General features: G+C 48.5%; 1 long non-coding RNA gene across 2 annotated transcripts in view; it reads left to right on the top strand.

Annotated features, from left to right (window-relative positions):
* The first annotated feature begins 16,603 nt into the window (after nt 1-16,603).
* LOC147012990 (uncharacterized) overlaps nt 16,604-25,733 on the top strand; it is a 113,820-nt gene continuing 104,690 nt past the window's right edge. The window contains exon 1 of one of the 2 annotated variants that reach the window (XR_015051145.1): nt 16,604-16,752. This is a non-coding gene — a long non-coding RNA (uncharacterized LOC147012990). Of the gene's footprint in view, nt 16,882-25,733 lie in introns of both variants that reach the window. The other variant, XR_015051143.1, reaches the window with a different exon arrangement.

The raw sequence follows: 25,733 nt of genomic DNA, 5'->3' as shown, positions 1-25,733 counted from the left end.
CTGCGTCAAGCTTATTGATAAACATGTTTTGGCGTGCAAAATGTTGCAAGCCACGCAGTCGCGTCGTAAAACGGAGGATTCTGCGGTCAAGACCGCCCCCCCCCCGTCTTCCCGGCAGCTGGATCGAGGGGAAGGGTTCCCCGATGCCCTCCACTGGTGGCGGTCGCGAGCTGCAGGCCAGGGCACGGCCCTGGTGCGATTTCTGCAAACGCGTAGGGCACGGTGGAGACCGCTGTTTCTCTAACCCAGCTAGTCCGGCTTATCGAGGCAACCCGGTTGTTAAATCGGAGGGAGGTCAGTGGAGGTCACCAACTGGGCCCTCACGCACGATGGTGGCATCGGTGACAGAGGTCACTGCCACCGAGGCTAATTCCATTCATCCTCTGTATCAGGATTATTCAGGAACAGCTTTACTGGGTGGCCCTGATTCGGTGGTGAAGTTTAAGGCCCAATACCTTTGGGATACTGGGGCGACGCTGTGTGTTCTCCGGGCGAGGGTAGTTCCGGTCTCTCAGATGCATTATACCGGCGAGTATATCGTCCTTCGGGGAATTAACCAGGTTCCTGGCTGGTATCCCCTTGCTCTCATCGAGGTCCGGAGTGACATTTTTACGGGTCCGATGACCTGTGCGGTGGTACCCTACTACCCTGTACCGGGGGTATCCTTGCTGATTGGCAATGATGCAATGGCCAGGGAGGAGTTATTCACTCTGACCTGTGGGGTGGTCACTAGATCCCAGAGCAAACAGGCGGAGAGAATGGCGGAGTCGGACATATCTTCACTCTGGCCCGAGGAGCCTTGCACCTCGAATCCAGCCTCCGACGGTGACGTTGCTTCGACTGAAGTCCACCCGAGCCTCCAGTCAGGCCAACCTCAGGAGCCAGGCTCCTCAGGGACCGTTCCCGTCTGTGGCATGGGGACCCCAGCTACTTGTTTGCCGGTCGGCGAATCCGGTAAGGAGGATCCATCCGCCGAAGTGGTACGCAACCCCAGTTCTGTGCCTGAGGTCACTCCCGCATTGGCTGCGGTAACCAGTCTAGTGGAGGATCATCACTTCGATCCCACCCTTGCCACCCTCTGGGAAATGGGAGAAGACTCCGAGCCTGGACGAACAGGCTACTATGCGAATTGTGCAGGGGTGCTGATGCATAAATATTCCCCCAAGAACATGTCCTCCACCCAGACGTGGAAGGTACGACACCAAGTTGTCGTACCGGGGAGGCATCGTCAGTCAGTCATGCAATTGGCCCAAGACAATATTTCCTCGGGCCTTGTCGGAGCAGCCAAGACCTTAGGCAAGGTCAAGGATCAGTTCATGTGGCCCGCCATGTCGCGAGACATCAAGCACTATTGCGCTAGCTGTCCCATTTGTCATCAACTACTCTGGCAAGCTGTTGCCCAGGGAGCGGAACTACAGTACCGTGGAGAAGGAGCTCCTCGCTATCATGGCGGCAATCCAGGTATTCGCTGTCTACATTGGCCATGGACCCATCACCATCGACAGCGACCACCACCCGCTCGGTTGGCTCAGCCAAGCCAAAACCTCTGTGTGTGTATATATTGTTGTGGTTGACCAAATTCGCAAACCACCATTCAGGTCCTTTAGGTGAGATATCTCTGTAAGTATATGTGTAGTTAGGCCCAAACCCGTTGTTTCGAGGGAATAAATGTCATTCAGTCGGGCTGCGACTCTTCAGGATAGCCGTTTTTCTTTTACTATCTTTATTTTGGACCAGCCGCCAACCGTCACAACTCGCCACCATCGCATCACCACCATTCTTGCGCCACTTGTGGGCACCGATACTGGACTCGTGCAGGGCGCGCACCGAGCAGCGTGTTCAGAAACATCACAGACTTTCCGAGGAAAACGGATCTGTATAAGTGTTGCCGTGTGCTCGGTAGTCGGATAGCTCTGCATTGTGTTTCTCTTTTATATTTGCTTTTTGTGTAATATTGTGTTTCTTCTCCTTTTACATGTGCTTTTGGTGTAATTGTATATGTGTGCTTCCCGTTCATCGCGAAATAAATGTGAGTTATGTTGAACTGTTTTCCCGCTTCGCTTCGTCTTTTCTTTCATTGAATCTCCATCTTGCTTCACGTAAAGGGTTGGTCGTGGGCTAAACGCCCGATAATTAATCGAACCGTCGAGGCCGACGAATAACACCGCTCGGTTATCCCGATAGTACGGAACGGGTCGCTTAAAGTGGCCCGTGTCCGAAGTCGACCTGCGGCGAGGTGCGATCGCCCGGTCTACCCTCCGTGTGGGTACTTAGGTAGGTCGAATTTGGCGAGCAACCCTATCCCACGCGGGGGCCGATTGGCACGATCGTGGTGAGACCGAAAGGTCCACCCGTGACTGGTTCCCGGCGTTGGTCCGAGAGGGTCACGACTGGATTGTCCGTCCGGTGGGCGACGTGCCGCGATTCGAGTTCCGTGGCCGTCCGCACGCCGGCGGGCGCGAATCCGCAACACTGGTGTCAGGAGTGGGATACAAACTCATCGCCCTCCTCGCGGCACTGGTATCGGAGAACGGGAAAACGGGCTCTCCTGTCTCCGGCTAAATTCACGGGAATCGGTCCAGGGGTGAGAGGAGCGACCCCCGATTCCCTCCAAATTACGAGCGAGCGAAATTAACCCTTTAAGAGAAGCAAGATGGCGTCTCAAGGCGAGCGGGAGCCGGGGGTATTAGAAAAGGATGTAGAATGTGTAGAATCCATGGCTCAGGATGAAATCCCCGTGCAGGAAATGTTGGTTGTACAGGAAAACGAACTCGCCCAACTGAACCCAGAGCCCGAAATGGGTGCGGCAGCGGCCGCGGTGTATGACACCTCCCCTCCCCCTCTCCACCAAAACCCTTCCCCAACCCCTGCCGAAACGGCTCACCCAAGCGCACCCGACATGGCCCAGCTATTCACCATGCTGGCACAAATGAATGCGGAAATGACAGCGAAGATAAATGCGGATATGAAAAACGAAATGAAAGGCATGAACGAAAAGATGGATGCGAATGCACAAAAGATGGATACAAACACAAATTAAATGAAAAACGAAATGAAAGGCATGAACAAAAAGATGGATACAAATACAAATTAAATGAAAAACGAAATGAAAGGAATGAACAAGCAAATGAGGGAAGAAATGAAAGAGCTGCGGGGTGAGATGCAGAACATGGGCCGATGCCTGCAGGCGGGCATGAAGGCCGTGACCAGGGAGATAAAAATGGCGACTCCACGTGTAGGAACGAACGAGCTGGATGGGGGTGCAACGGCTGACAAGCCCGCGGTGGAGGCGGGTAAAAAAATAATTCGGGGGACGTGTTGGGCGAGGGTTGCGGTGGTGACCGAGGGGGAAAAATTAAATGGGGAGACCAAAACGTGTGAGACGAGACACGAGGTGACGACAAAGGAAATAAAAATAGTGGAGACAAGGGAGGTAAAGGGTGAAGAGGTGACTGAGTTGGCAGAGACACGGGAGATGGGAACGATAGAGGGAAGACTGCACGATGAAGACGGGGTAAGTGACGCACACACACACACACGGAGGTAGTGGAGGATAATGGGGGTGAGCTCGCGGACTGGGTAGAGACCCGGTGCGAGCAGTTGGATGGCCTCCTCCAGGAACGAGGGGAGGGAGTATGCCCCCTTGAGGCGAGTCACGACCAGGTGAGTTCGGTCGTGCTTTGCGAGTTCGAGGGGAGGAGTGCTGCGAACGGGTGCACGGAGAGCTTGGGGGGTATAGAGGCCCCGGAGACCCTTGTGGGGACACGACTCCCCAGTGTAGTTGTCCCTGTGTGTGTGGTGCAAGGTGTGAGTGCGTCCCCGTGTGTGGAAGCGACCCCATGTGTGAGTGGTGTGGTGGCGATGGTGCCGGAGTACGTGCTTCCCAGCACGCCGTGTGTGGATGAGGCACCGTGTGTGGAAGAGGCCGTGTGTGTGGATGAAACGGCCAGTGTGGATGAAGCACCGCGGGTGAGTGCCCCCGCGTGTGTGAGTGGTGTGGTTTGTGTGAAGGAAATGGCACGAGTGAGTGGAAGGCCGCGAGTGAGTGGAGCCACGTGTGCGAGGGAGATGGCATGCGTGAGTGAACGGCCGAGTGCAAGGGAGACCGTGTGTGTGAGAGAGCGGTATGTAAGGGAGATGTCGGTGGGCATGTGTGAACATGCAGCCGCGTCTCCCGGTGTGAGTTTAATGGTGAGGTGTGTTAGCGTCATAACACGCAGGTGTGCGTGTGTGGAATGGCGACGACGGCGACATGTGAGGAAAGGAAGCCGAGTAGCGGCTGTAGTTGTTTCGGGGACCGTGCCGGGTTCGCCCAGCAGCGCGCGCGAGGTCCGTGCTGTGCAACGCACGAGGCCCCCACGTGCTCGCTTGCGAGAGTGAAGTCCCGGTCCGGAAACGCCAGCGGTGGATTTGCCGATCCCGCGGACGGACAAAGTTTAGGCAGGATTATGGATTTGGACCGGACGGGTTCTCCACGCGATCGTGTGTGTTAAGCTCCAACGAGCAAAGCACATGTGTTCGCGTGGGAACCCTCGAGACGTGGGGCTTGTTTTTATGCGCACGGTGACGTCATGGCTGCACGTGGGGTTGGAATCCGGCAGGAGGGGTATCCCTGCCGGATGGTATCGTCCAAGGAGGGACGAGGAACACGTGCAGCTGCATGACGTCACGGGCAGGTGCAAAGTGCGCGAGCGGCGAGTTGCCGCGCTGGTGCTGCGCATGTAAAAAAAAAAAAAAATAAATAAATAAATAAATAAAAAAGCAAGCCTCACTTTTGGGTGCACAGGATTCCTGGGCAAGGGGTGGAAGACCCCCTTGACCCTAGGGCACAGGATGGAAACTAGCTAGGGGGAAGGGTTAGCTTAGTTCGACTGACTTCATGGGGCAGGGGTAAGTCCTCATGGAGTCCGTGGAATGGATTAGTTAGAGGGATGATAGCGAGATTTAGGTTGGGTAAATAATTTTTGGGACATTTGAGACAGTGACAGACTTGTGAATGTGTAGTGGGGACGTAGCTTAGCTACGTAGTGTTAAAAGGAACGTGCTATAGTGTAAGGGACGACGTGGGAGCACGAGTTAGTTAGGGGAGGTAGTTGGAAGGATGGCAGAGTTCAGCGGTGTGTGTGTTGAAGAGTTGTGAGGTGAGTACATGATGAGTGAGTGAGGCCAGCGGGTCTGTGTGAATGGAACGAATGGGGAATGCATGGTGAGATGAGTGATTGGGGGGAGGAGTGACTCCCGCCCAAGGGACCCCGGGGTCAGTGTAGAGTGAGTTAGCTGGGTTAGTCAAATTGAAAAATGGAGGTCGTTTTGTTGTTGGTGTGAATGTAGGCTCGAAACCCGTTTGGAGGGGTGCAGGAGCCCTGTTGACGGGCTGGGAGCGTGGCTGCGAAAGGTGAGTATCGCTGAGTGGGTACCCCGGGCACCAGGCTAGTCGGCCGTGGTAGGCCAAGGGCCCATGGGGGGCCGGGATAGCGTAGTGGGCACGGGTGCGCCTGCTTGGTGCGGGGGCCCGGGGCGCCATGAGCCGCGTGGGCAGTGTTGTGGGCACGGGTGACCCTCGGAAAGGGGCCTGGGAAGCCAGCCTGCCACGTGTGCGTTTCAGGGGAGGTGCCATGGGGGGCACTCCCCGGTGTTTAGGGAGCTGGTAGGCTCGGAGGCAGTGTCGTGCCCGGGGGTGCCATAGCGGGAGATTCGGCAGAGGGTCGTGCCTGCCAAAGGGAGCCACGTGTCCCAGCCATGAGACCGTGTGAGGGCACGGAGAGAAAATTGGGGGGCGAGGCCCGAAATTGTGAGGACACCAACACAGGCGACGGGAATCTGGGTTGTTAGAACCAATAGTTTAAGCGCGAGGCGCTTGTTGAAAGCCCCGGGGTAGTTTAACAGTTAAGTGTTTAGGGTAGATTAGGAAGTGTACCCCTCCGCACCATCCATCCCCTCGCTCTCGTTGTGGGCCGCTGGACCCACTTTGGGTTAGATCGCTGAACTCTGGGGAGGCCATTCTGAGGCTTCGTTGGGCCTCTACACAGGACGCTAGCTCTCCCTTATTCCCCTCCGGGAAGGGAACGTAGCGGTTGGGAGTAGGCCAGGTGACAGGATAGGTTAGCCGAACAAGGACGATAAAGGGGGTTAGGGGACGATTTATAGTGGGGAAGTAAAAAAATAAAAAAAAATAAGTTGGGGCTAAATTGGGGTTTGGACAAATTAAGGGAGTGGGTATGGACAGTGACAGGCAAAGGCGATAGGTTGGGAGGGAGACCGTAGGGTAGGTCCGAGCCCGCCTTCCGAGTGGCCAGCACCACCGCACTCCCTCCACCAACCTCCACTGAACGGCAAAGGCTGGCCAGCTTCATCTGCCGGCTGGCTGTTTTTCTTCAAGGCCTGTGCCGGCCCACTTCATCGGCAGCTGTTGTGTTGCTGCAAGGCCTGTGCCGGCCGGATCATCTGCAGCTGTGGTACTTCAAGGCCTGTGCCGGCCAGTTCGTCTGCCGGCTGTGTTTGCCTGCAGCGGCCTTCTTCTGCGGGCTGTGTTTGCCTGCTGCCTTTGCCATGCCATGCCCACTGCCCAGGTTCACCAGCCCCGTTCAATTTTTGCTTTGCCCCCCCTGTTCATTGCCATGTGCGCCAGGATCGTAAAAGCAACAGTTTGCAAGCTGCAAGAACTGCCCTGTTGGCGGCTACAACACGGGCCTGCAGTGGCGGCCCGTGCACCGTGTTTGCGTTCAGTTCAAACCATTCATCCATCCATTCGTTGTGTTCATTGCGTGTGCCACTTGAGCTGGCACGGAGACTACGTTTGTGCAGCCCATGCACCGTTGTGGTTAACTGCGTTCAGTTCAAAAGGGAAGGCCTTGGACTGCGTGTGAGCAGCCGGCCACGTTCCCTGTCACCTGCATTGTTTGAGCCAGAGACTGCATGCGAGCAGCCTGGCTCCCTGCTAACTGTTTTCTTTTTGCAGAGTTCAGTGATCCTGGGCCATGGTTTAGTGTAAAATTTGTAAGTTAAGGTAAGATGTACTGTAAATATGAGTGCGCCCCCGGCATGTCTGTCCTAGCGCCGGCAATTTTATTTAAGTCGTCCGTGTGAGTGAGTTTGTTAGGTAGTTACTCAGCCCTCAGGTTATTTATTTTGGGGACACGAATACCATGAATGTCGCACTCAGGGATCCGTAGGTAAAATGTACTAGGGGAAAACTACACATGATGGCACACGAAAATTTGACGACTCGGGACGAGTCTGTAAAAAGGGGAGGGGGTAGTGTTGTGGTTGACCAAATTCGCAAACCACCATTCAGGTCCCTTAGGTGAGATATCTCTGTAAGTATATGTGTAGTTAGGCCCAAACCCGTTGTTTTGAGGGAATAAATGTCATTCAGTCGGGCTGCGACTCTTCAGGATAGCCGTTCTTCTTTTACTATCTTTATTGTGGACCAGCCGCCATTACTACCACCACCAACCACGTCTCAACAGCCGCTTCACAACAACCACCAACCACAACGCCGCTTCACAACAGCCACGACCTTTACCGTCACAACTCGCCACCATCGCATCACCACCATTCTTGCGCCACTTGTGGGCACCGATACTAGACTCGTGCAGGGCGCGCACCGAGCAGCGTGTTCAGAAACATCACAGACTTTCCGAGGAAAACGGATCAAAAACGACTCACGCCCACTTCTGTTCCGTCCTATCGGCGAGCTGGGGCGATTTGGCCCCGCCTCCAGGGCGTTGGAGTGAGGACGCTATATGCAAATTCATGGATCAAAAAGCATTCACGCCCACTTTTCCTCGGTCCAATGGGGAGCCAGTTAGAGAGGTGAAGGGTCGGAGGCAGAGGGTCAAAGGTGAAGGAGCGAAGCCACGGGGCTTATATAAACGGCTGCGTTCGTCAGTAAAAGGAGAGTTGAGAGTGGTGCGTTGGAACGAGTTGTCGGTGGAGCTGGGAAGAAGAGTCAGAGTTGGGAGGGGAGAAGTCAAGAGTGAAGAGTTGGGACGAGCCAAGAGAGGAGACGGAGAGGGCGATTCGATGGAGCTGTGGAGAGGTGGCGGCGGCGGCAAAGGCGGACGAGGGGGTGCTCGCGTCGGTGCCGGGAGCTGCAGAGGGAGAGGCCAGCAACGCGACCGAGGTCGAGGAGGAGACGCTCATCGCGGGACCCGAGAGGGGGTGATATCCGCCATCCCCCGAGCATCAACAACCCCCCTCCTGTTTCCCCCCCCGCGCTGAGATAGTGCGACAAGGGGGCCCCTTTCCCACCCCCTACCAGACACTGTCCGCGAGGCCCGCGGAGTTGAGGCGCCACCGCCACTTTGCGTCTCATCATCAGACGGTAGGCCCGACACGGTCTCGGCCCCAGGCCAGCCTCATCCTGGAGGGTGGTTCTTTTCTTTTGCTTTGGGTATACGTGTTGTCGGCGCCGTCTGTGAAGTAAAATTCTACAAGTGTTGCCGTGTGCTCGGTAGTCGGATAGCTCTGCATTGTGTTTCTCTTTTATATTTGCTTTTTGTGTAATATTGTGTTTCTTCTCCTTTTACATGTGCTTTTGGTGTAATTGTATATGTGTGCTTCCCGTTCATCGCGAAATAAATGTGAATTATGTTGAACTGTTTTCCCGCTTCGCTTCGTCTTTTCTTTCATTGAATCTCCATCTTGCTTCACGTAAAGGGTTGGTCGTGGGCTAAAACGCCCGATAATTAATCGAACCGTCGAGGCCGACGAATAACACCGCTCGGTTATCCCGATAATACGGAAGCAGGGTCGCTAAAGTGGCCCGTGTCCGAAGTCGACCTGCGGCGAGGTGCGATCGCCCGGTCTACCCTCCGTGTGGGTACTTAGGTAGGTCGAATTTGGCGAGCAACCCTATCCCACGCGGGGGCCGATTGGCACGATCGTGGTGAGACCGAAAGGTCCACCCGTGACTGGTTCCCGGCGTTAGTCCGAGAGGGTCACGACTGGATTGTCCGTCCGGTGGGCGACGTTCCGCGATTCGAGTTACGTGGCCGTCCGCACGCGAATCACTGAAGATGCACAGCCCGGCACACGAATAATTTCTGTTATACATTGGTGGGGAAATCTAACCTGGAACACACACTCATCGACATAACTGATCTTCGGGGAACCTGAATGGTGATCTGTGAATTTCCACAACCATAACAATATATATATATATACACAGTAATCCCCCGCTATATCACGGTTCACCGATTGCGCCCCCGCTTCATCACAGTTTTTCCCTTGGAACCTAACTAATTTTTTCTGCGGATTCCCCCTGTACATCGCGGTAATAATATATAAAATATAAATTATTTAAGAAATAAATTATAATGTGTGGCGCTCGACCAGTCACACAACGCACGAGACAAAGTTTCCGTTGTGAACTTCGAATATTTTCTACGTTTTTTTTTTTCTCCAAGCCCCACAATGTCACCCAAACGCCCTGCACCTTCTAAGGCTTCTGGCAAGGAACCGAAGCGCCAGAGGAAGGTTTATATTCACTCGATATTGTAGTGTCATGGTAGGGGTGCTTAGAAGGCAGACACGAGCGGAGGAACAGTCGAGCCCGGCTTTGTTGCACCAGCGGGAGCGCGGGCGTACTTTGCCCGCAGCTCTCCTTTATTACGTATTCAATGCACTCACGAGCCGCGGGGACTACGGCACCCACTACAACGCCTCAGGCGGCGCGCACTCCTTATATCCCTGGCAGACACGATGATCACGCCGACCACTCCCCCCACCATCATGCCCTGCCCCGCAGGCCCGCAGGCTATACCACACTCCTCCCTCCTAAAACCATGATTATTAAATGATCAGCATCATAATAAGCATCAGCAGCACAAAATACCACGCTATAATGCAGACAAGGTACAAAGAAAAGCATAGTATAAAAGCACATCACATCATATAACGTGTCGATGCGAGCGAGTGGAGCTGCAACGGCCAGGTTCCGAAGACTGAGTTGCATAATGAACCCACAAAACCCTGACCGCGTTACCGATATGAAGCAGCAAGGCGAGAAGCACAGCAGCACTACGCAGCAAAAGCGCCCCCAGGCGGCTCATGCTTACAAGGCCTTCGGCGAGGTCGTGGCGACCTCCCGAGCAAAACTCCCCCGGCACCATCAAACGCCTCCGGCCCACAAGGCGGCACATCTCCCCCAGCCAGACCTGAAGCGCCATCGCTTATTCGCCACCATCGCTCCCAAAGCCTCCACATCATATTGATCATAATGCAAATCCCATCGATTGATCTCAGCCAAACCCACTCCCACACAGGAACTGTCGGCATTTATCTCAACAACGTTAAACCGCATCACTAGAGCAATGAAAAACAAATATGCAATGAACAGCAACCCATAAACCACATCACGTGTCCGTTTCTTGGTTGTCGACTCGAAGTTGCGAACCGTGACTTTCTTGAACGCGACGGGCTCACTGCAACTCCCCGTTGTCACTGCCCGAACAACACAGGCGCGCATTGCATCATGAGCGCAGCCGAAGCGCGAGAGCTCATCGCGAGAGCTGGCTGTGGTGAATTGACGTGAATTGAGGGACATGACGCGGGATCACATGTTGTGCGTCTCGCGTATAAGGGGAGGTCTCTGCGGCACGAGTGATTGTCCCCGGGGCATTGCCATTTACATCGGCTGTTCACTTGATGCTCGTTAACTGAAGGTGCTCATTGACTGGTGAGAATGGAGATTATATCGAACTCCGTGCTTACACGGATTGTCTGCAATGATTAACTGCACATGTATACGTTACTGCTTATGTACTCCTAGCTGAACCTGTATTCCCCGGTGTGCCCGTAGAAGCGGCTCCAATCAAATGGAATAAAGCCTAAACTCTGAAGGTTCATCTCTCGCTCTCATTTCAATTTATTCCATTTGATTTTCTCGGCTCTCTCAACCAAAGATGGACAAGATCTACAAACCAGAGAGGTTCGACGCAGACCCAAACGCGACTGACGCAGAAATGAAATGGTCGCATTGGTTCTGCTCCTTCTCACACTATCTGACCATCATCGAGGAGGGAGCTGACAAATTTGCCGCCCTCGTGAATCATGTCTCGCCCAGCGTGTACAGGCTCTTCTCGGAGTGCGACACTTACGAAGCAGCGATCGAGGTGCTGCAAGCGCTCTACGTGAAGCCCAATAACGAGGTATACATACGACATCTTCTCAACACACGCAAGCAAGCAGCCGGGGAGACAATCGATCAGTTCCTGCAAGCTCTGAATCAGCTGGGAAAAGACGGCAGCTTCCGTGCCGTAAGCGCCGAGGAACACCGAAAGGAAGCCACACGGGAGGCATTCATCCAAGGACTCAGATCAGCCCACATACGGCAACGCTTACTAGAGAAAGCGCAACCCACTCTTGACAAGGTAGTCGATCAGGCTCGAGCGATGGATACGGCTCAGCAGCAATCTGAGTCATTTGGGACACCGATGCTGCTCATGAACGCTGCTACGATGGGAACCCAAGGAACCCCACTGGCACAGACACAGCCAGACATAGGGGATGGAGAAACACCCGAGGAGCCGGATACCCAGACCTCGTCAAACTCCTCAGCAACTGCTCCGGTTGGTAAATGCTTCTTTTGTGGGTACAAAAGGCATCCTCGTCAGAAATGTCCCGCCAGAGATGCCACATGCATGAATTGCGACAAGAAAGGGCATTATGCCAGGGTATGTAAATCTACTCTAAGGAGAAATAAACCCACTTCTGCGGCTCTCTACTCGCAAAATAAATTGACTGCAGCCTCCCGGGGGAATCTATCCAAGGCTATCATCAACGTACGAATTAACGGGCATATGGCTGAGGCACTGATTGATACCGGTAGCTCTGAAAGTTTCGTCAACAGCTCGCTAGTGAAGGGCAGGAAATGGGTAATCCACCCGACTGACAATACGGTATGCATGGCCGCCACCTCACTACAATCCCGCGTACGAGGGTACTGCAATGTTGAATTGGACGTAAAAGGGTACACGCATCGGGATGTAAAGGTACTGGTGCTTCTCGTGATTTGTGCGCAGACGTAATTCTGGGTCATAATGTCCTCAAGCAGCACACGAGCGTCGAAATACCCTTTGGAGGAAGCAAACCTCGTCTAATTTTAAATGCGTTGACCACCGCGGAGGTGACGTCCCCCAGCTGTTCGCTAACTTGTCGCCGGTCTGCAAACCGATAGCGATCAAATCGCGGCGATATACCACTGCTGACATGAATTTCATCACTTCGGAAACCAAGCGATTACTGGAGGAGGGAATTATAGAACCGAGCGATTCGCCATGGCGCGCACAGGTGTTAGTAACCAGCAGTCAGAACCATAAGAAACGAATGGTTGTCGATTATTCCCAAACGGTCAATCGCTTCACCCAACTCGACGCCTACCCCCTGCCGCGCATAGATGAGATGGTCGAACGCGTGGCCAATTATAAGGTATTCAGCACCATCGACTTGCGAAGCGCCTATCATCAAATTCCCATCCGAGAGGAAGACAAACCTTACACTGCATTCCAGGCAGGGAGGCGCCTCTACCAGTTCAGAAGGATACCATTCGGTGTCACGAATGGAGTAGCTTGCTTCCAACGGGTTATGGACGACATCATCTCAGATGAAAACCTCAAAGACACTTTTGTTTACGTGGATAATGTCACAGTGTGCGGTAGGGATCAGAGGGAACATGATAGGAATCTGGACAGATTCTTGAGCATTGCTAGAAAATATAATCTGACTCTCAACTACGAGAAATGCGTATTCTCGGCAAGGTCAATTGACCTTCTCGGCTACACGATAGCCGACGGCACAATTAAGCCTGATCCTGAGCGATTGCGCCCGCTCCGTGAGCTTCCACCACCTCAGGACTTGCAGACAATGCGCCGGGTGATCGGGATGTTCGCTTACTATGCGAGATGGATTTCGCAATACTCCGAGAAAATACATCCCCTAGTGCATTGCAAAATCTTTCCACCAGATGCCGCTGTTGTAAGAGCTTTCCACAATCTCAAGGATGATATCAGTAAGTCCGTGGTTTTATCGATCGACAGCTCGGTGCCCTTCGTGGTGGAGACCGACGCTTCAAATCACGCCATAGCTGCTACACTTAATCAGTCTGGGCGGCCGGTCGCGTTCTTCTCGAGAACTCTCTAGAAGCGAGCAGAGACACTCAGCGATAGAGAAGGAAGCGTACGCCATCGTTGAAGCGCTGCGGAAATGGAGACATTATTTACTGGGAAACCACTTCACGCTCGTTACGGACCAACGATCCGTGGCATTCATGTTTGATGGGAAAAATAACGGGAAAATTAAGAATGAAAAAATTATGAGATGGCGGATAGACCTAGCTTCCTACAGTTACGACATTGTTTACCGGCCCGGGAAAGAAAACCCTGCTGCAGATACCTTCTCCCGGGTCTACAGTTCGGCAACAATCAGTCAGGCTTTGCAAGACCTCCATGTGTCTCTGTGCCACCCAGGGGTAACCAGGATGGCACATTTCGTACGCAGACAAAATCTTCCCTATTCTGTTGAAGATATTAAACAAATGAATGCTTCATGCCCTGTTTGTGCTGAACTAAAACCCAGATTCTATGGCGCGGCATCTGGCAGACTGATCAAGGCCACTTCCCCCTTCGAGAGACTAAACATCGACTTCAAAGGGCCCCTGCCGACCGAAACAGACAACAGATACATATTCACCGTTGTTGATGAATATTCAAGGTTCCCTTTCACGTTTCCGTGCTCGGATATGACCTCGGGCACTGTCGTAAAATGTCTCTCTGACCTCTTCGCTATGTTTGGGAGACCTTCGTACATACATTCAGACAGAGGGCCGTGTTTCATGTCGGCCGGGCTAAAACAATTCCTATTAGAGCACGGCATAGCAACTAGTCGAACGACGGGTTACAACCCACAGGGAAATGGGCAGGTGGAACGATATAATGGAGTTATTTGGAAAGCCGTAACTCTGGCGCTGAAATCGAGAGGACTGGGCCCCGAGCGGTGGGAGGTTACCCTTCTCGACGCTCTGAATTCCATACGCTCTTTGCTCTGCACGTCCACAAATGCCACTCCTCACGAACGTATGTTTACTCACCAACGACGTTATGTTGACAGTCAAACGGTGCCCAACTGGCTGACCCATCCCGGTACAGTGTTCATGAAACGCCCGGTACGACAAAGCAAGTATGAACCGCTGGTGGAGGGGGTCGAACTCATTGACACTAATCCAGAGTGTGCTCATGACAGGCCCCCGGATGGCAGGAAGACCACTGTGTCGGTTCGCCATCTGGCTCCCTCAGGTACTCCTCCCGCAGGTACACCACCTTCTGGCACTCCTCCTTCTGACATTTCCCCCCAGGAACTCCGCCAGGCGACGGGGCTGCCGCGTTCCACCCGAGGGCGATCGAGGAGTCATCCCCGGCACAAGTCGAGGCTCACCAAGAGGATCGGGAGTCTCCCTCAAGTGAAACTGCCGTTTACTCCCGGAGAGGTCGACGAATAAGGCCCCCTCGACGACTCAATCTGTAAAGGGGATTATCGGCATTCTCGCTGCTCATGCTCCTATATGCCCATTATATCATATATCGATGCTCATTTCCATGCTCCTACAACTCAAAATAATCACTGCTTGGCATGTATGCTCCTGTAGATCTATTAGTCCGCGTTGCTTGAAATGTATACTCCTATAGTGCTAAAGCAATCATGGTGTGTAAGATGGGCCCCTAGTTACATTTTAAAGGTGGGGAGAATGTGGTGAATTAACGTGAATTGAGGGACATGACGCGGGATCACATGTTGTGCGTCTCGCGTATAAGGGGAGGTCTCTGCGGCACGAGTGATTGTCCCCGGGGCATTGCCATTTACATCGGCTGTTCACTTGATGCTCGTTAACTGAAGGTGCTCATTGACTGGTGAGAATGGAGATTATATCGAACTCCGTGCTTACGCGGATTGTCTGCAATGATTAACTGCACATGTATACGTTACTGCTTATGTACTCCTAGCTGAACCTGTATTCCCCGGTGTGCCCGTAGAAGCGGCTCCAATCAAATGGAATAAAGCCTAAACTCTGAAGGTTCATCTCTCGCTCTCATTTCACTGGCTGCCCCGCAGGCCCGCAGGCTATACCACAGATATAAATAAAACCCAATCGTGTTTATACACCGCCCAGCGTTTAATATTCACTCGATATAAATCAAACCCAATCGTGTTTATACACCACCCAGCGTTTAATATTCACTCGATATAAATCAAACCCAATCGTGTTTATACACCACCCAGCGTTTAATATTCACTCGATATTAATCAAACCCAATCGTGTCTATACACCACCCAGCGTTTAATAATCACTCGATATAAATAAAACCCAATCGTGTTTACACACCGCCTGTGGTGGAGTCTGCGGGCCTATGGGGAAGGGCATGGTGATGATGCATGGTGGGAGTGATTATGGGAGGAGTGGCCGTGGGGGTCGGCAAGGGATATGAGGTGTGCGCGCCGCCTGAGGCGTCGTAGTAATGCTGGAGTCTGCCGGCTCGTGAGTGTACCGAGTACGGAATAAAGGGGAGCCGCGGGCACAGTACGCCCGCGCTCGCACTCGTGCAACACAGCCCGGCTCGACTGTTCCTCCGCTTCGTGTCTGCCTGCTAAGCATCTCCCATTTCAGTACAGTACACCGCCCAGCGTTTAATATTCACTCGATATAAATAAAACCAAATCGTGTTTATACACCACCCAGCGTTTAATAATCACTCGATATAAATCAAACCCAATCGTGTTTATACACCACCCACCGTTTAATAATCACTCGATATAAATAAAACCAAATCGTGTTTACACACCGCCCAGCGTTTAATAATCACTCGATATAAATCAAACCCAATCGTGTCTATACACCACCCAGCGTTTAATAATCACTCGATATAAATAAAACCCAATCGTGTTTATACACCGCCCAGCGTTTAATATTCACTCGATATAAATCAAACCCAATCGTGTCTATACACCACCCAGCCTTTAATAATCACTCGATATAAATAAAACCCAATCGTGTTTACACACCGCCCAGCGTTTAATATTCACTCGATATAAATAAAACCCAATCGTGTTTACACACCGCCCAGCGTTTAATAATCACTCGATATAAATAAAACCCAATCGTGTTTACACACCGCCCAGCGTTTAATAATCACTCGATATAAATAAAACCCAATCGTGTTTACACACCGACCAGCGTTTAATAATCACTCGATATAAATAAAACCCAATCGTGTTTACACACCGCCCAGCGTTTAATAATCACTCGATATAAATAAAACCCAATCGTGTTTACACACCGCCCAGCGTTTAATATTCACTCGATATAAATCAAACCCAATCGTGTTTATACACCACCCAGCGTTTAATAATCACTCGATATAAATAAAACCAAATCGTGTTTACACACCGCCCAGCGTTTAATAATCACTCGATATAAATAAAACCCAATCGTGTTTACACACCGCCCAGCGTTGAATAATCACTCGATATAAATCAAACCCAATCGTGTTTATACACCGCTCAGCGTTGAATAATCACTCGATATAAATCAAACCCAATCGTGTTTACACACCGCCCAGCGTTTATTCATCACTCGATATGAATAATCGTTTAATAATCACTCGAATAATCACTTTGCCAGCTCGGGCGCGCAAGCCTGCGCACACGAGAGGAGAGTGCCGGAGAGAGCTCGCCGACCGTCGCACCACGAGGGTGCAGGTAACCAGCGTCGGTCTCGTGGGCCCATTCGGTCATCCACGGCCATAAAGGTTTACCAACCCCGTCTACCCCCTTGCCTATGAGGGGGTCATTTCTTTTGTTCTGTGTGAATGATGTGGCACCGTGTCCGTAAGTAGAACCTGTTTAAGTGACTGTACACTATAAGCATATTCGGTGGTATTACTTTTGTTTCCATGCTTTTTCTGTATATTGCATGACTGCCTTGGCTGTACATACGTGCTGTATAAATAAATGTGCTTTGTTTGAATGTATCCCGTTCGTCGTGTCCTATTTCCCCTTTGAAAGTGCCATCTTGCATCGTGGAATGAGTAGTGGGTTTTGAACACTCGAGTCAAGAAGAATCACTGAACCGTCGAGGTCGGCGATAACACCGCTCGGTTATCCTTGTAGCACGGAATGAACCGCTTCAGCGGTTCGTGTTCTAAGCCGACCTGCGGCGTGGTGCAACCCCTCGGTAGGTTACCCGCGCGGGTATTTAGGTATATCGAAATTCGGCGATTCACCCTATTTCGCGCGGGTAGAATGCGGACTGGGTTGTGGTGAGGTTAAACCCCCACCCGTGACTGGCTCCTGGCGGTAGTTCCAAGGAGGGTCATGACTGAATTGTCCGACCGGTGGGTGACGCTGTCACGGTTAGAGTTCCGTGACCTATCGCACGCCAGGCGGGCCAGAATTCGTAACAATACATATACTGTATATACATATCTACACATATACATTCACATACATATATATATATATATATATATATATATGTATTTACATATACATACGTATACTGTATATATATACATACATACATATACTGTATATACATATCTACACATATACATTCACATACATATATATATGTATTTACATATACATACGTATACTGTATATATACATACATACGTATACTGTATATATACATACATACGTATACTGTATATATACATACATACGTATACTGTATATACATACATACGTATACTGTATATACATACATACATATACTGTATATACATACATACATATACTGTATATACATACATATACTGTATATACATACATACATATACTGTATATACATATCTACACATATACATTCACATACATATATATATATATATATATATATATATATATATATATTTACATATACATACGTATACTGTATATATACATACATACGTATACTGTATATACATACATATATATGCTGTGTGTGTATATATATATATATATATATATATATATATATATATATATATATATATATATATATATATATATATATATATATATATATATATATATATAAAAAATTGTTGTGTTACAATGGATTAAATTAATATTTTTATTTTTATCTTTTTGGTTCACAGGCTCCAGCAGTGACCACTATTTTCGTTGTGTCTCTGTGTCTGTCTGTGTGTGTGCGACTCTCTCCAGAGCATAGCTCCGTGACGTTTGACGCGATCTTGATGAAACTTGGACACAAGCTAGATATCATGGTCTAGTTGTGTCTTTTTGTATGAGGGGCGTCCCACGCCCCTTGTGGGCAGAGCCACGCCCACTTGAACTTTTTACAGTACAGCGACATCGCACTGTTATATAATTGGCTATTCTGTTCTGTGTCTTCTCTCATACTTATTGTTGGGTGTGATGTGGGCGGAGATTGCCGGGTGGATTGTGGGCGGGGTTAATGCGGAAGAGCGACATTTTTTGTGCTGAATCGTTTTCTGTGTGACGCCGGAAGTTGATTTTCTGAGCAGGAAGTGATGATCTTCCTGTTCCGTTTGTTGTTGACGCGCAGCGTTGTAACTCTCGTTCTTCATTGTTTTTCACCAGAAGGGTTTTTAAAACGTCTTGTGGAGGTGATTTCTTCCTCTTTTTTTTTTGGTGACAGAAGTGGTTATTACAGCACGGCGACATCGTGCTGTTGTATAATGGGCTATTCTGTCCTGTGTCTTCTGTCACGTCTTCTGTCACACTTATGGCCTCGTACGTCCCTTTGATCTGAGGGCTATAAATAGAAATTTGTCCAACGTCACAACTCTTCCCATCATGCATGCTAATTCACCGTGTCTACATTTAAATTTTATAACTGCAAAATTGTTTCATCATTCTTAACCTTTTACTGCCCGCAGCCGCGCAATATGGAAGTATTCGCTTGTTGTTGTTGTTGTTGTTGTTTTGTTTTTTTTCCTCTCGATTTTTTTTTTTTTTCTTGCAATTTCATTTCCTAGAATTTGTGCGTAATGTCCATAAGTACAACAGATAAAAATCCGATTTGATTTGGTCAATTTTGACGGAAGAGATAGGTTTTTACGGTAGGGCTACCACGAACTCAATTGTACCTATCGTGGCGTTGTTCAATAATGCCCGCGAACCATCGTCGTCTCCCGGCTAGTTTATGTACAATATCGAGGCTCATATAAAAGCTAACACACAGAACATATAACAAAGGGAGCAGGAGACAAGAGGGACAAGATAGGGAAACACAAAACTGTGGGAAATAGACACATGAGGAGGTCTGTGGAAAGGAGAGGGATGGGGTGGGCTATACAGGATCAACAAGATGGACACTACAGGGACTTTCAGGAAGGAAAGCAGGGAAGATGAATCAGGTGGGTTTGGATGGATTAACAGGGGTAGAAAAGATAATACTTTTGAATTGGGAAGATAAGAGATGGTGGTGAACAGCTATTTTGAAGACCTGGAGGGAAGAGTGGGTGGGAGTTTGTTCCAAAATCAGGAAAAAAGAGGAATGAAAGTTGAAGGTGAGCAGTGATTCTTCATTTTGGTAGTTTAACCATAAAGGGGTTGCTGGTGGACCTTGAGCACCCTGTGGAAATATGGGCGGGACAGATATTAGACAGAGCGTGGGGGGAGGGGTGGGCGCTGCAAGGCTGAGGAGGAGATGGTAGAAGACAGAAGACTGGTTGAAGGTCAATGTCAAGTGGCGGTCTGAAAAAAGGACGTGTTTTTCTTTGGTCATTGCTCAATTTTGCCAATGTGAAATCTCAAACATCGCTTGGCCTACGAAGATGTTCATGTGTCATAATAGTGGATCTGCATTGAAGTTGTGCATCTGATATTTGTTTCGTGCCCTCAAGCTACTTTTTTGGATTGGCATCGTTAACAAAAAACACCTTTTTGATCATAACTTGAATAATTTTTCCTCCGATTTTCATGATGTTGAGTTTTAATGATAGATTGCAAGATGCGGACACATTTTCTTCATTTAAACTCTATTCATAAATCTTGAATGTCAAGGTCATAGGTTTATCAGGAAAAAAATTGCCATCATTGGATCATGGGCCAAGGATAAGTCCCATGCAATCACCCAGGGTAAGCCTCCCTCGGTCGAGGGATGCTTAACCTTGGGAATCGCTTAGAAAATGCAGATATCTAGTTTATATTTGTCAACGATTTGGTGAATCTTTTGACCAGGTGGACTAAGTAAGAAGGAAGTATAAGGAATGACTGGAAAGAAAAACATGAAGGAAATTAAAATAATTAGGTGGAGATGGGTTGGGCATGTAATGCTAATGGAAAACGACATCACAGAAATAGCAATACATTGGAAGCCTGAAGGTCAGAGGAGTGTCAGATGAGCTGCAGACACCTAGCAGCTTAAGGTGAAAGAGCTCAGGCAGTGAGAAACCACTTGTCTGGTGATGATTCAGCCAGTCGGTCGGCCCAAGATAGATGAAAGTGGCGTGAGTTCCTCAATAAGCTCCATATCAGCCAGGCATGACAATACATGAGACCATCCAATTGTGGTACATGAGAATTTATTTTTGTTTAAAATTTATTTTTTTTAATAGCGATGACGAAACATGGAGGAGCTGCTGAATGGCAAATACATTTATGGGATATGATTGAAGTGATTGAATGGTTATAAATTGATAAATTGAAATGTCCCGTATCGATTCACAAAAAATAGAAGTTTATAGTTGGAAAAATCAATATTTATAAACAAGAAATGTGTTGTGCATAACACGATGCTTGTGAAATCCAAATAAACAATAGTTTCCATGGAAACAGCAATTTGGTAGTTTGGAAAGTTTGACCAATCAAGTGTTTTACATGATGGAATGTTGTGCGTAAAAAATTTGGTTCATTCATTTTCTAATTGCTGCCTAATAGGTGTTTTGCATGTTTAGGATGGCATTGACCTTAAACTTTGATCAATTTTGACCAGATTTTAGACACGTATACTACACATACGTACAAATAAGGTTTCATTCTGATATCTTGAAAATTCCTGAGGTTTGTCAATTATAAAATCACAAAAATATTCCATTTTATTTTCATCGGGTGAAATTATTGTCATGGATACCATTTTCCCTTTGCCACGTGAGGCTTTTTCTATTCCACGTGCGACTTTTCCCTATGCCACAAACCAAGATGAGCAGAACCTGAAAAAAAAAGATAAATTAATTTATTTCTATTTTGCCCCTCTTTGCTGGTACTGTGGTGGTTTACCAATGGGGCCTTTTGATGAGGACTGGTAATCCTCAAGTGTTATTGCAGAAGGTCCTCTGACAGAAGGTCTGATGGGGTCTTAGGGGACTATTAAGAGTTCTAATGGGGTCTATAGGGTCTACAGAGTATTACGGTCCAAAAGGGTCTTCGGGTTCTTTCTGATCTAAAGGGTATTGAGGTATTTAGGGTTTTATGGGTCTCCAAGGGTCTTTGGGGACCAAAGGGGTTTTTGGGGTCTCATGGGTCTTTAGGCTCTAAAGGGTTTTAGGTGGTCTTCAGGGTATAATGGATCTAAAGGTTTAAAGGGTATAAATGGTCTTAAAAGGTCCAAAAGTTAAAATGGTCGAAAGTAGTTTGAAATCTCTAAGGGATATAAAGGGTGTAATGGGCTCTAAAGATCTCCATGTCAAAAAGGTATATTCCTCTGGTCTGTAATTAATAGAGGTAATAAATGGACGTAGTCAAGGTCCAATAATAAGTAATTAATACACGTACTCGTGGCCCAACTCGCATTCAAACAGTACGTAATTAATAGCCATACTCACAGGGGTTGACCAAGGCCACCACGGTGGGGGTTCACCGTCCACCCTTCGCATTCTGCGAAAGGTTATGTTTTGGTCGGCGTGTATTTATTTCTTTATTTATTTATTTGTAATCTTGTGATTCGTATAACTCAAAAAAGTATGAAACCGAATTGCATGAAATTTTGTGGGATGATTGGTTATTAGCCAGGAAGCATTCGATTAGATTTTGGGATCGTTCGGGTCAAAGGTCAAGGTCAAGGTCACGAAAAGGCCAAAATCGTCTTTTTATAACACGGTCAATTTTTATTCAATTTGCATGCAACTAACGCCAAAATGTTCAGAATTCAACGCCTCATCTTGTGATATGCAATATGACACAATGACGCCCATACTCTCGTTACCGGTTAGGGGGTCAAAGGTCAGGGGGGTCACAACCTTGAAAACGAGATTACCTTCTCTTGTTGAAACGTTGTATTCACCGAGCTTGCGAGTGAAGACTCGCCAAAACGACGTGAGTTGATTGTTGTTTAGTCCGTAGCCCCCGAAAGTCGGTGGAGGGGGGGTCATGACATTATAGATATGTGGTTTGTGTCACAAGACCATTCATATGAAACCAGTTCCCCACACTCATACCAAGAACAAAAAAGGTAGTGGCGGCGAAGGTATGCGCTCTATGAGTGCCCGTTCTAGTTTTCAGTTTAATACGCAATAAATACATAGACATTATGGGACTCTGCTAAAAATTGATTTGTGACCTTAACCTTATGACCTATTGACCTCAAACAATAGGCTTACACCTTGTCACGACCTCCACTAGATAGTGAAGTTTTGTTAAGATCGGAGTAAAAATGTGACCTGCAGGCAAATGACTTACAAGCAAACAAGAATGATGTGAATAGCACGATACTTGCGAAATCTAAATAAACAATGGTTATTTGATCTATGTTGACCTTTTGACCTCAAGATAATCGGTGTTTGAATTCAATGACCTCGTATTCAAAATGTAAGTCATAAATATATGTGGAAAAAATTACATGCCCAGGCCAGGAATCAAACGCAGCTCCTCTGGAACTGGAAAACTGTGCCAGTGCTCTGCGCTGTACCAGTGCTGTGCTATTTGAGCTATCTGGGTGACCCATTGTGGTGTCGTGGTAGTGGTGCTTCGCAGGCAGACACGAGCGGGGGAACAGTTCAACACCGCTTTATTGCACGAGCGGGAGCGTGAGCGCACGTTGCCCATAACTCCCCTTTATTACGTACTCGAGCACCCCACAAGCCACACGACTTACAGGCCCCCGGGCCACAACGGCTACAGCAACCACTACAACGCCTCAGGCGGCGCGCACTCCTATATCCCTTGCACGCACGTGATCACGCCTACCAATCCTCCACATCATGCCCTGTCCCCGCAGGCCCGCTACACCACACCCATCAGCTCAGGTATCAGTGCTCTACGCTGTACCAGTGCTGTGCTATTTGAGCTATCTAGGTGACCCATCAGCTCAGGTATCAGTGCTCTGCGCTGTACCAGTGCTGTGCTATTTGAGCTATCTGGGTGACTCATCAGCTCAAGTATCAGTGCTCTGCGCTGTACCAGTGCTGTGCTATTTGAGCTATCTGGGTGACCCATCAGCTCAAGTATCAGTGCTCTGCGCTGTACCAGTGCTGTGCTATTTGAGCTATCTGGGTGACCCATCAGCTCAGGTATCAGTGCTCTACGCTGTACCAGTGCTGTGCTATTTGAGCTATCTGGGTGACCCATCAGCTCAAGTATCAGTGCTCTGCGCTGTACCAGTGCTGTGCTATTTGAGCTATCTGGGTGACCCATCAGCTCAGGTATCAGTGCTCTGCCTTGTACCAGTGCTGTCATTTGAGCTATCTGGGTAATCCACCAGCTGAAGTGCTCTGCCGTCTGAGCTATCTGGGCAACCAACCCACCAGCTGAGCAACTAATTCTTCCACATGTACAGGTCCTCTCAAGAGCAGGCCCAAGCTGCTCCTATGGTTGGCAGCGAATGCCTCGGAAGCAGTGGGGGAAAGAGAGTGGCACCTGTATATGTGGAAGAATTGCGGTACTCAGCTGGTCGTTTGCCCAGATAGCTCAGATGTCAGAGCCCTGGTAGGGTTTTCTTAAGGTTTTTCTGGAGGATCTGGTTTCAATTCCTGATCTGGACATGCAATTTTTCCACATATATTGATGAAGTTCTATCCTGTTTGTTTCCTAAGTATTGAGGACTTTATCAATTTGGCCTATGTTGATCTTTTGATCTCAAAAATCAATTGGCTTCTTAAACCTGGTGTTGGCTTCGTGGTTGGGGTGGCTCGTTTGAGATCTTGGGGTCCTGAGTTTGAGCCCCATTGGCCACTGAATTAACACCAGGTGGGGTTCAATCATCCTGTCATCCTTCCGAGGTTGGTGAAATGAGTACCAGTGTTCTGGTACATGGGAACAGCATCAGTGGCATAGTTGTGCCCCAACAAAATGATTGCTACCCAGCAGCCAAGCTGCCATATACAAGAAGAAGAAGAAGAAGAAGAGTAGGCTTCTTGCTTTTGACTGACTCCACAAGGTGGTGAAGTTTTGTGAACATCAGAGTAAAAATGTGACCTGCAGGTAATTTTCATATAAACATACAAACAGATTAACAGACCAGATGAACCAATATACTTGCGAATCTTCTATTTCGCAAATCCATAGACTGCATTCAGGACAAGGCCATTGAGACATCACTTGTCTTGAGGATCAGAGCATCGCCTCCTGGACAGTTATGCTCGTTCTTAAGTTCTCATGTTATTATGTACAATGGCACTCTCTGTTATCGATCACCTGATATTTGAGTTGTAATGTTATATCCATGGCCGAGTAATTCCCTGCACAGGTACTAGGTGTAGAAAGAGTGGAAAAAAAAAACATTGAGCATTACAATCAGCATTACTCCCCTTGATATTCCATGAAAATTTCTTGCTGTGCCAAAAAGTATTATTTTTCAATCGTTGACCTCAGGCTTGTGTAGTAGCTTGTCCATAAATCGCACGCAGGATAAAGAAGATTAGGAAACATCACTGAATCCTCCTAATGAAATACAAGGACATGAGTAGAAAATGGATAAATGAACACATTATACGGGATTTGATCTTCGGTTCCCAGCATTGTGAGCATCGAGTTAAGCTTATAATGTGAAACAAGCCAAACCAAATTTATTGACAAACTTTGGCTGTCTGCCCAACCACAATTCACCTGTCGGGCTACCTTTTGTAGTCAAGAATCAGGCACGTGCAAATAATCATAATTTGCGGGAATACAGCTCAGTTGGGAGTTTGCTCATCTCTAAGATGTCTGATCTGGGGTTTAATTTGTGACAGCATCAGAACCCAATGGAGTGCCAGCCTGACATGTTGTATTATTAACAAGGACATCACCCAGGAGGGGACACATTATTTCTCATGCCTGCAATGTGGACATGAAAATAAATATTTTGGTATTTTTGAAGAAAGGCAGGATTTTGGATCACTCACCCTGGACAAATCCCATATGACTTGCATGGGTCAAGTGTAGGGGTTGAACTACCTACCTTGCTTCTTTAGAGAGACCTTGCTGTATCCAACATGGCAGACCCACGAGGCTTGGTGAGTGTCGGGTATCATTGTCGGGGTAATCTTAATCTGTTGGCAATTTTTTGCAAACTTTTCATGACAGACAAATAATTATGCAATCCCTGCATTCCATGCACAATGTAGTTCTTTCAGCTTGATCTGCAAATTTTAGATGACAAATGCAAATATTTGAACTTAAAAAGTAACAAAATAGCTCGATTATTTTTAATTGAATGAAAAGTAAAGCCATGTTGAGAGGGAGGGAGAGAGAGAGTTTACTTGACATCATTGGTAACCCTTTTATTTTTTTGAAAAAATTTTGCAAAGATCTTTTCTTTAATATCTGCTGGAGTAATTCGTTCAGGTCAC

The sequence above is a fragment of the Eptatretus burgeri genome, chromosome 14 (assembly GCF_056783735.1).
Source record: "Eptatretus burgeri isolate ZD-2024b chromosome 14, Ebu_testis_v1, whole genome shotgun sequence".
Lineage (NCBI taxonomy): Eukaryota > Metazoa > Chordata > Myxini > Myxiniformes > Myxinidae > Eptatretus > Eptatretus burgeri.
This window is presented reverse-complemented; position numbering and strand designations above follow the sequence as displayed.